The sequence below is a fragment of the Planococcus citri genome, chromosome 2 (assembly GCF_950023065.1).
Source record: "Planococcus citri chromosome 2, ihPlaCitr1.1, whole genome shotgun sequence".
In the NCBI taxonomy this organism is placed as follows: domain Eukaryota; kingdom Metazoa; phylum Arthropoda; class Insecta; order Hemiptera; family Pseudococcidae; genus Planococcus; species Planococcus citri.
The window spans coordinates 3,430,093-3,440,343 of record NC_088678.1 but is presented as its reverse complement, the minus strand read 5'-3'; positions in this window follow the sequence as shown (position 1 = coordinate 3,440,343).

Genomic DNA, 10,251 nt, shown 5'->3' with positions numbered 1-10,251 from the left:
ATCAGAACTTACCAACATTTCTAGACTGCACATTTATCGTCGTCATATGTCACATCTACGACTAAATATTCAACATAATACATATCTAGTTCCCGAAATACACATCTATGGATACGTGTATGAAGTATGACTCTTCCACATAGTTACAGAGCATTGTTAAAGACGAAGAGCTGAAGAGAGGAGGACCTCTTTGCAACAACTTGCAATTAATCTTATCGTTCCAAGTGTCTGGGCAGTATTATCTTAGCGTGGTCATCATTGTAAAGATCTACATAAATAGGTACGAGTACATTTGCAGTGAATAACATATCGAAGTCCATTTTTCGCCCTGATCTCTGCTACACAGCTCGGCTTTCTCTCATACATATACATACAGCAAATAGGTCTCTAAAATACCCATTACAGCAGATATGCTGCATCCGCGCACAGTCATCACAAAACTTCGCCAATAATATACATTTTGATATATGTAGTTGGGCGAACCACTCCCCGATATTCGGCCCCGTTATATTCCATTGATGATACATACGAGTACGAAGAAGCGCGAAGGGAAGAATTATATAGAGAGGATGCTGCTCGCAGTCTCTACAAATTGTAACATTAATAAACAAAACACATATTAGATATACTGGTATAGTATAATATAATTTCTTCTATGCACGTATGATGAAAAAAGAGACGCGCCGCATGTGGTCCGACCAAGCAACAACAGCGAACAGAGGGAAAAAAACACACGCCGATACGTACGAAATTTTTTTCCATACCTACGACTCGGACTCACACAACCTTCGCCTTCGCCTTGGCGTTCTCAAAATAAACGCAATAATTCTAATCACGAAACAACGCGTTTAATTAATATCAAATGAAGTACCTATTCGAAAGATACAGAGAGTGAGAGAGTGAGAGGAGGGAGGGAAGGAAAAAACCGGACACAACGTGTAATCTAAAATTAATTAATTAATTGCAACTAAATATGAATATTGAATAGTTTACGAGATTAAGATGTATTACGACGAGAAACTGGCCTGGCTGCACTATTGCCATCGCCACCACACCGTGTGCTGTGTGCTGTGTCCTGTCTCGACTCAATAAGTATATACATGGTACATGGTACCGTGTAAGCTATACAGCCGGCCACCGCCTATTCCTATTCTACCTTATATATTTGCGTTGGCGAATAAAATTAATCACCGTTCGATTTAATATTTATCAATTTAAACGGTCCGTAATTTATTTGCCAGCTTGGCCTGTGTTCTCTTCTCTATTCTGTGCTGCTGTGATGCTGGTGCATTGTACCTACTGCACACACCTCATCGTGCCTGTACATAGTGTGGTACAGCTACATACTACATACATAAGCTTACATCGTTGTATGTCTCATTGCCTGCGTGCCTGTACTTATTCTTCTGTTTATAAATGCTTGTATGTGTGCCTGGAGTATACATTCAACATTCGTGTGTGTGAATGGTGCTGCGATCCTTGATCGTATTCGATCATTCGAGTTGCAAGGTGCGAGTTCTATGAAAATCTTGGGTTAGAAATTCGACAGAACACGTGATTTTTTTGCGAATTTCTCAATTCAAGAAAAAAATAAAACGAGCAAAGAGCAATCCAATGAGTTTTAAAAAAGACTAAAAAAATGGGAAAGTAAAATCATTTGATTTTGATAATGTAAAAGCAATAATCTAACTTTCATGAAAGTAATAAAACTTCAGGCACCATGTAGGTACTAAAAAATGACTTCAGCAGTTCAAAGAACATAGCCACCGAAAGGACTACGAAAACCGCAGTAATTTTGAACCAAGCCAAATGCCAAATATACCTACACTTTACGATTTTATTCATCATCATTAATATCCAATTTCCAAACAAACCATGAGAATTTACTTACTCAACCCCGTTTTTATTCATAATTCATGCCACAATATATGTATGTAGGTATGCACTTCTGATGAAAATTCGGTACTCACCTAAAACAAAACAAAAACAAACGGATTAATTAGGTACATATTTATTAAGTACCTACTTAAGTATCTCATTATTTATTATTAACTATTCTATATTGTTATCCAAGTAACAAGGTACTCGAAGGGCCCGCCTCGGATTTGAACGAAATCACAATTTTTGGAAAAAAACAGGGTTTGAAATCTCTGCTATCAAAAGTTCTGCTACCCAAATCGAATTTTTGAAAATCAGAAATTGACTACAGTATTATGAATACACGTACTTACTTATTGTTAGTACCTTGTGATGCCCGCGTACACAGAGTGTCACATAAGATGAATAAGTATCTCCTTCTGAAGAAATTTTGGGGAAATTTCAAGTTTCAAAAAGTTACTGGAAGCTCCAGTAATTTTCAAAAAGTCGCTGTAGGCTCCAAAACGACTTGAATTCCACCTGCAGTCGTCTTAGCAGCGTATTGAAATTGGTTTTCAGAATGAATTTCGGCTTTTCATCTCCATTTGAGGAAATTTTGGAAAATTTCAAGTTGACAAAATCTACTGGAGGCTCCAGTAATTTTCAAAAAGTCGCTGGAGGCTTCAAAACAACTTGAAATTCACCAGCAGTTGACTTCGTAGCATATTGAAATTAGTTTGCCGAATGAATTTCGGCTTTCCAACTTCATTTGATGAAATTTTGTGAGAATTTTGAGTTTCAAAAATCTGCTGGAGGCTCCAGAACTGCTCAAAACAGTTTGAAACAGTTTCCAATCAATTTGGCATGTAGAAAATAGGGTATACCGCAAATCTCAACTTTCTTGGTCAATTTGGTAAAGTTTTCATTTCCCCCTCATTTTTGGCCTAAATTTGATTTTCAAAAATTCATCAAAAATCGAAAAAGGCCTTTTAGCACTTGAAATTTTGACAGGTGATAAATTTTTACCTGATCTTTCGATCTATCTTTGTACGGTTTAAAACATTTCGTGCAAGTCCTATGTTGGAACGCAAAATCTACGATTTCGGCTGACCACTTTTTTTTTGAGGGCAAGGGCTAGAAATGTTCCTTAGGACTCCCCCTTCAAGAAAAAAGTTGTCCCGGATGATCGACCCGAGGGGGGGGAGGTGAAATAGATCCTTATGCGGGCTCCCCGACTACAAGACGTTTACTTTTTTATGCCACAATTTAAAAGTTAAGTAAATTATATAATTTTTTCAAAATTTCAAGTTTGTAAAAGAAAAGAAAAACAAGCCCGAACGAAAACTTTGAAAAAATTGTGTTTTGAGAAGTAAAATAACAGGGGTTTCTTCCCTCACAGGCCCTTCTTTTGCCAGACCCTCCAAAAAGCGCGTGCCCGGGGAAAACTGCCCCCTTCACCCCCTCTCTCGTCGACCCTGTAGGTGCAAATTTTGGAGCTAACAATAAGAAGTTGATGCAACAGGTTTTAAAAGGTTGAAAGAAATGGGTTTTTTTGACACCTCTGGGATAGCTCTCAGTCTCATTTATTCGAATGGAAATGTTTTTCGATTCTTGCTCCAACCTCAACAAGTTGTTGTTTTTTGTGGAGAAAAAACTTCCCGAAAATTTCAGTCTTTATCCTCCCATTAGCACAAGTCATCTCGGGAAGATTTCAATTGTAGGTAGCTGGTATAGATATGTTTAAGAAAATCAAAAGGTTGAAAAAAATCAAAATTGAAAAAAAAATTATTTTCCAAAAAATTGTCTTCTTTTGCCTCAAAATTTTTCTAAATATTTCCTTTGAAAAAAAAAACACGAACAACTCCCATGGTTTTCTAAACTATTTTGACCATCTTTAATGGGGCTTTCTCCCCCTAAATTCTGTGCACATTTTTAGAAATTCCTTATTCTTCTATAAAACCCATTTTTCAAGAGAAAACTATTCTCAGCCTCCAAACGATGTAGGTTTCCTTGTGTAAAGCTCCATCAAAATGGGAAAAAATGAAAAAAATCATAGAAGTCTGCCAACATTTTTTGAAAATTTTTCATTTCATAGTCAGAACTTTTCTAAATATGCACCCCCATTTCTAAGAAAAATTCTCCCTCGTTTTCACACGATATATACCATTTTTTTGTATGGAGCACCTCAAAGTTAAAAAAAAATTCACTTACCAAGGCCTGCAAAATTTTTTGAAAATTTTCTATTTCTAATCAAAAAATTTTCAAATACTTGAAAACACAATTTTCAAAGGAAACCCCCCCCCCTTGGTCACCATAGTTCGTTTCAAAAAAGGTGTACAGAGGAAACACTGCAGATTAAGAAACTGGAGTTTTTTTTATAGAGGGGGGGGGGGTCATTCAGTGAAATTCAGGGACAGAAATCATACCTTATTATTACTTAATTATATTTTTGTCTTTGATTTTCCTGCTTTGGAGGCTCCTATACCTAGTGGTGAATCAACACAACTTGTACCTAAGACCTGAGGAAAGTTTTGCCATGGTCAGTATTTTTGAAATAGGTAATAACATTTTGAAAAAAATTCCAGCCATATACCCTCTCAAATTTTTTCTACGAATTTTTGAAATTTTTATATTCCCTTCCTTCCCTTCTAAAACGTCTTGACATGAAAATTTTTGAAAAAAAATTTCCCTTTCTAGTCACTCTATTGAATGAAAGTTTCAAAAATTCGTAAATCATCTCTTCCAGGAAAAGTTTTGAAAAATATTGAATTGAGGTCGACTGAAAAAAAATGTGAGATTGTTCAACATCAAAACTAATTTTCTAGATGAGTTTTGTCCAAATTTGTGATAGTGTTGAGGGTCTTTTTTCTTCTGAATTTTAAAAATTGCAAGATGATTTTTTTCGAAGTCGAAACCTTCCTCCTTCCCCTGGCATCTGACCACTGACCCTGTTTCATTCCAATTCTATCGTGATATGAAAATGAGCTGTCCATTTTTTTTTTTTTTTTTTTTTTAAGAATGAAATACTGGTTTGAATTTTTTTCTGCGTGAGCTCTGAAGAAATTTTATTAAAGAAGAGAAAACTGAAAAATTTTCAGATGATAAAATTTTATAGCAAATTTCTACTGAGCCTTTTGTTTTTGTCTGAATTTTTGAATTTTGTTTTGAAAATAAAGATACATGAATATATTTTTACTATCATTTTGACGAAATTTAGGGAATTTTTAATTTCCAAAATAAATGATGACTCACAAATATATCTATTTATTTTTTCAAATTTTTTATTTCACCTTCTCGTGTGAAAATTTTTGAGACCCATCCAGATCCATTAGATTGCTCTAGGGCTTTAAAATTAGTCATTATTTCCCTCCCCCTCTCCTTTTTTTTTTTTTTTTTAGAAAAATTCAAACAACCCACTCGATTCATTAAAATTTATACCTCGAACAATTTCTCTTCTCCGCGTTATATCCATCGTAGGTATAATCATTCAAATAACAGTACATACGTCGTTGAGGGCCATGCGGAGCCAATGAGCTGCATTTAGAATACACACGTGACAGCTGGATAGGTAATAGGTACGCTTCTGGGTGAAAACATTGTTTTCCATAATGAATTGGTCTTTTGTTCCGACAATGAGGCGAATAAGGTCGCGAAGCTCGCAAACTTTTATGATTGTTTTAGCGAAATATACACGTAAGTATAAATACGACAAGGCGGTAATAGAAAAACGTCATCGTCATTTGCCTTTCATTATATGCAAATTGTAGTTGTATAGTATTTTCTGCATAAACGCGCTTTTTAAAACGTTGACAAATACCTATGCTACTTGGCTGCGCGTACGACAACGAAGACGTAGTCGTAGTCGTCTTCGTCTCCTCTGGGTATAGTCGTCAGGTCTTCAAAAAAAAAAAAAAAAAAAAAATACACGAGTAAAACTATTGCATTCTCGCTCTTACTCTTTCTATTACTTTTCCTTTGGCTACTGCTGCTGTGTGTTGAAGAAATTGTCGTACACATGCCGTTATTCATAGCTCTCTCAGAAAACGGGCTCTCTCATCGTTGGTATTATAATAGCATCTGCATATAAACATACTCGCGTATAAATCGAGTGATTGTGAGTCGAAGAGTCGAATAGGCCGACATAGGATGGCAGTTCTTAGAAACCAGCTCAGCGTCGTCGTCTCATCGTAACTTAATAATAATTTGTTCAAAATCTATAATACGTATCGTAATTCTATACCGTGTGGTAGCCGCTGGTTAATTCCATTTAGGTAAACCATAACTGTCGCCGAGAGTCGACCAGCAACCGGTGGTGGCGTAATTTTAGTACCTGTAGTGGTATAGGTACCTATATTGAAAGAGCTGCAGAGCCGCACTCGAAGACATATCCGAGAGAATGATAAGTACAGTTCATATAGTCAGCCAGCGAAATCGAACGGAAATAATATTTCAATAAATCGAATCGTCCTTTAAATTACCTACTACGTTGGTTTTATCGTGAATTTGAAATTTATTCGTGCTAAATAAATTTCTCAATGATCTTTACCATCGCGCAAATTGTACAACGAACGAGAGCTCATCGCCATCCAGTATGAGAGAGACATAAACGAATGGCCAGAAATGGAGAACCAGAGAGAGAGTAATGGCAAAAAAAAAACGCTTTATCGTTAATGAACGAAATCGAGTAGGTAAATAAACTCGAGAAAGAGGGAGAGAGACGAGCAAGTAGGTTTTAAAGGGCATCGGAATTATCGCTAATTAAATGAAACAAGATCATAGATCTGTAAACAAAAGGCTATTCGTATAAAATACATCAGCCACAATATCGACTAATAGACGTAATGATAATGAATGCAAATCGTTGGCATATTTTACTTTTAGAAAACGTACTTACGTTTGTATATCGTACCCTTTAATGCTGTGGTTGCTGCAGCTGCTGCAATATAACCTTTCTCAGCAGCCTCTCAGTACTTAATATACCTTATCCTTCCAACGTAACATTTCAGTAGGAAGATTGTTCGTTTGTGATTTAAGTAAAGTAGGTCTTATACGCGAATACTCGTATAGCTATTATGCGAGAGAGTACTAGTGTCATTAACATATGTTATTCGCTCGGCAAATGAATAGTCTCGCCTTTAACATATAATTTGACATCTGTCACCAAGTTGTACGTCTTACGTATCTACACGATTTTCAATAAATCAGTTTCTCACGCTGTTTCCCCGCTTCATCATCCATAGCCCTCGGCTTTCATCGTTCGTCTTTCTATGTATATTCTTACTTCTTATATACCTACGTTCGTATTCCGATTCGCCAACTTGCCCAGCTCTTCGCCACCCCCGCTCCAAATCACATCCACAATTGACTGCTCCCTTTACTACTTTACTATATACTATTACTTCTGCAGTAGCTCGGAGTAATCACTCATTTGTGTACACTTGACCAGACCATGTACTGTACCAGATAAACTAATCCACCGAACCAAATCCCACAGTCTTTGACTGACGACGACGACTTTCGCATCATGCTGGGAAAATCAGTTCTTCGATTATCATTATCGCGCCTTGTCATTCTCTATGCCCCTGTACCTCGTGGTCTGTCAATTTCATGTTTGGTCACTTCAATTTTCCCATCGCTGATGTAAGATTTTCACATTTGATTGGAAATATATTTGAAATTCGAGCGTTAATTTCTTTCTTTTTTCAGCAGGTTTTATGAAGAATATGGTCGAAGGCAACCGGTTATCGAAAATTACCTGTTTGCAAATATTGTAATGAACCAGTTTCAAAATTCGATTAGTGAAAATAGTTCAATTTTTCACGCTGTACAACTTTTGTTTCGATTTTTTCTCTCTTTCTCCAATGTTTTGGTGATTTTCGATAACTGGTTGCAAAATAATGAACCGGTTTCAAAATCTTATTAGCGAAAGCAGTTCAATTTTTTACGCTCTACAAACTTCTGTTTCACAATTTTTCCTCTTATCTCAAATTTTTAGGCGATCGTCAAAAACTGGTAGCTAAATGGGAACCAATGAACCGGTTTCAAAATGTCATTATACAAAATTGTGTGATTTTTCACGCCCTGAAACTTTTACTTCAATATTTTTTTTCCATCTCCAATTTTCAGGCAATTTTGATGACTGGTTGGAAATCAATGAACCGGTTTCAAAATCTGATTAGCAAAAATGATTCAATTTTTCATGCTTCATAACTTTGGATTCTAACTTTTTTCTTCATCTCCAATTTTAGGTGATCTTCGATAACTGGTTGCAAATTAATGAACCGGTTTCAAAATCCGATTAGAGAAATTGATTCAATTTTTCACGCTCTCTAACTTCTGTTTCAAGATTTTTCCTCCAACTCGAATTTTTAGAAGATTGTCAAAAACTGGTTGCCATAAATGCGAACCAATGAACCGGTTTCAAAATATGATCGGACAGATTTGTGTAATTTTTCACGCCCTATAGAACTTTTTTTTGAGTTTTTTATTCTCAAATTTGTGGGTATTTTTTTATAACTGGTTGCAATTCAATGAACCGGTTTCAAAATCCGATTAGAGAAATTGATTCAATTTTTCACGCTCTATAACTTCTGTTTCAAGATTTTTCCTCCAACTCTAATTTTTAAATGATTGTCGAAAACTGGTTGCCATAAATGCGAACCAATGAACCGGTTTCGAAATATGAATAGACATAATTTTGTAAGTCAATTTATCACGCTCTATACAACTTTTGTTTCAGTTTTTTTCCACCTACAATTTTTGGGCATTTTTTGATAACTGGTTGCAAATTGATGAACCGGTTTCAAAATCTGATTAGCGATAATAGTTCAATTTTTTATGATCTATACTAAACTTTGGTTTCAAACTTTTTTCTCCATCTTCAATTTTAGGTGATTTTTGGTAACTGGTTGCAATTTAATGAACCAGTTTCAAAATCTGATTAGCAAAAATAGTTCAATTTTTCATGCTTCATAACTTTTTTTTGAAACTTTTTTCTCCATCTCCCATTTTAGGTGATTATTGATAACTGGTTGCGCATTAATGAACCGGTTTCAAAATCCAATTAGAGAAATTGATTCAATTTATCATGCTCTATAACTTCTATTTCAAGATTTTCCTCCTATCTCGAATTTTTAGGTGGTTGTCAGAAACTGGTTGCTATAAATTTTTCACGCCCTATACAACTTTTGTTTCAGTTTTTTTTCTCTTACAATTTTTGGGCATTTTTTGATAACTGGTTGCAAATTGATGAACCGGTTTCAAAATCTGATTAGCGAAAATAGTTCAATTTTTCATGCTTCATAACTTTTTTTTGAAACTTTTTTCTTCATCTCCCATTTAAGGTGGTTTTTGAAAACTGGTTGCAAATTAAGGAACTGGTTTCAAAATTCGATTAATAGAGGAATTTATTCCATTTATCATGCTCCATAACTTCTGTTTCAAGATTTTCCCCCTACCTCAAATTTTTACGTGGTTGTCAGAAACTGGTTGCTATAAATGCGAACCAATGAACCGGTTTCAAAATATGATTAGACAGAATTGTGTAATTTATCACGCCCAATACAACTTTTGTTTCAAGTTTTTTTTTTCTCTTACAATTTTTGGGTATTTTTTGATAACTGGTTGCAAATTGATGAACCGGTTTCAAAATCTGATTAGCGAAAATAGTTCAATTTTTCATGCTTCATAACTTTTTTTTGAAACTTTTTTCTCCATCTCCCATTTTAGGTGATCTTCGATAACTCGTTGCAAATTAATGAACCAGTTTCAAAATCCGAATAGAGAAATCGATTCATTTTTTCACGCTCTATAACTTCTGTTTCAAGGTTTTTGCTCCAGCTCGAATTTTCAAATGATTGTCAAAAACTGGTTGCTATAAATGCGAACCAATGAACCGGTTTCAAAACATGATTAGACAGAACTGTGTAATTATTCACGCCCTATACAACTTTTGTTTCTAGTTTTTTGCTCTCCAATTTTTGGGTATTTTTTGATAACTGGTTGCTTTAATGAACCGGTTTCAAAAAATTCATATTACGTTTTTGTCGCCTTGGTGTGTAGGTATATTGCGCCAATAAAAACCGGATCGAATTTCTTGAGTAAACCGGTCACTTTTGGGCAAATTCCTGTATTTTCTACATACACATATTTCAAGCTTTGGGTTTCTTGTCATCAATCAGCTATTTGATTTTTCTGCGCCGCTCTCTTATACCTCACACCCCCCTCCTCTTAACAAAAAGATTCCATCGTTCAAATAAGACCGTGATTGAGAAGAGCATGGATGTGAAATTCTCATTATCAAAATTTTAACCGCCAAAATTGATTTTTAATTATTGTCGAATTCTTGAACACCCTGAAATGATCATTTTTTTTTCAATAACCACTCTTCCAATA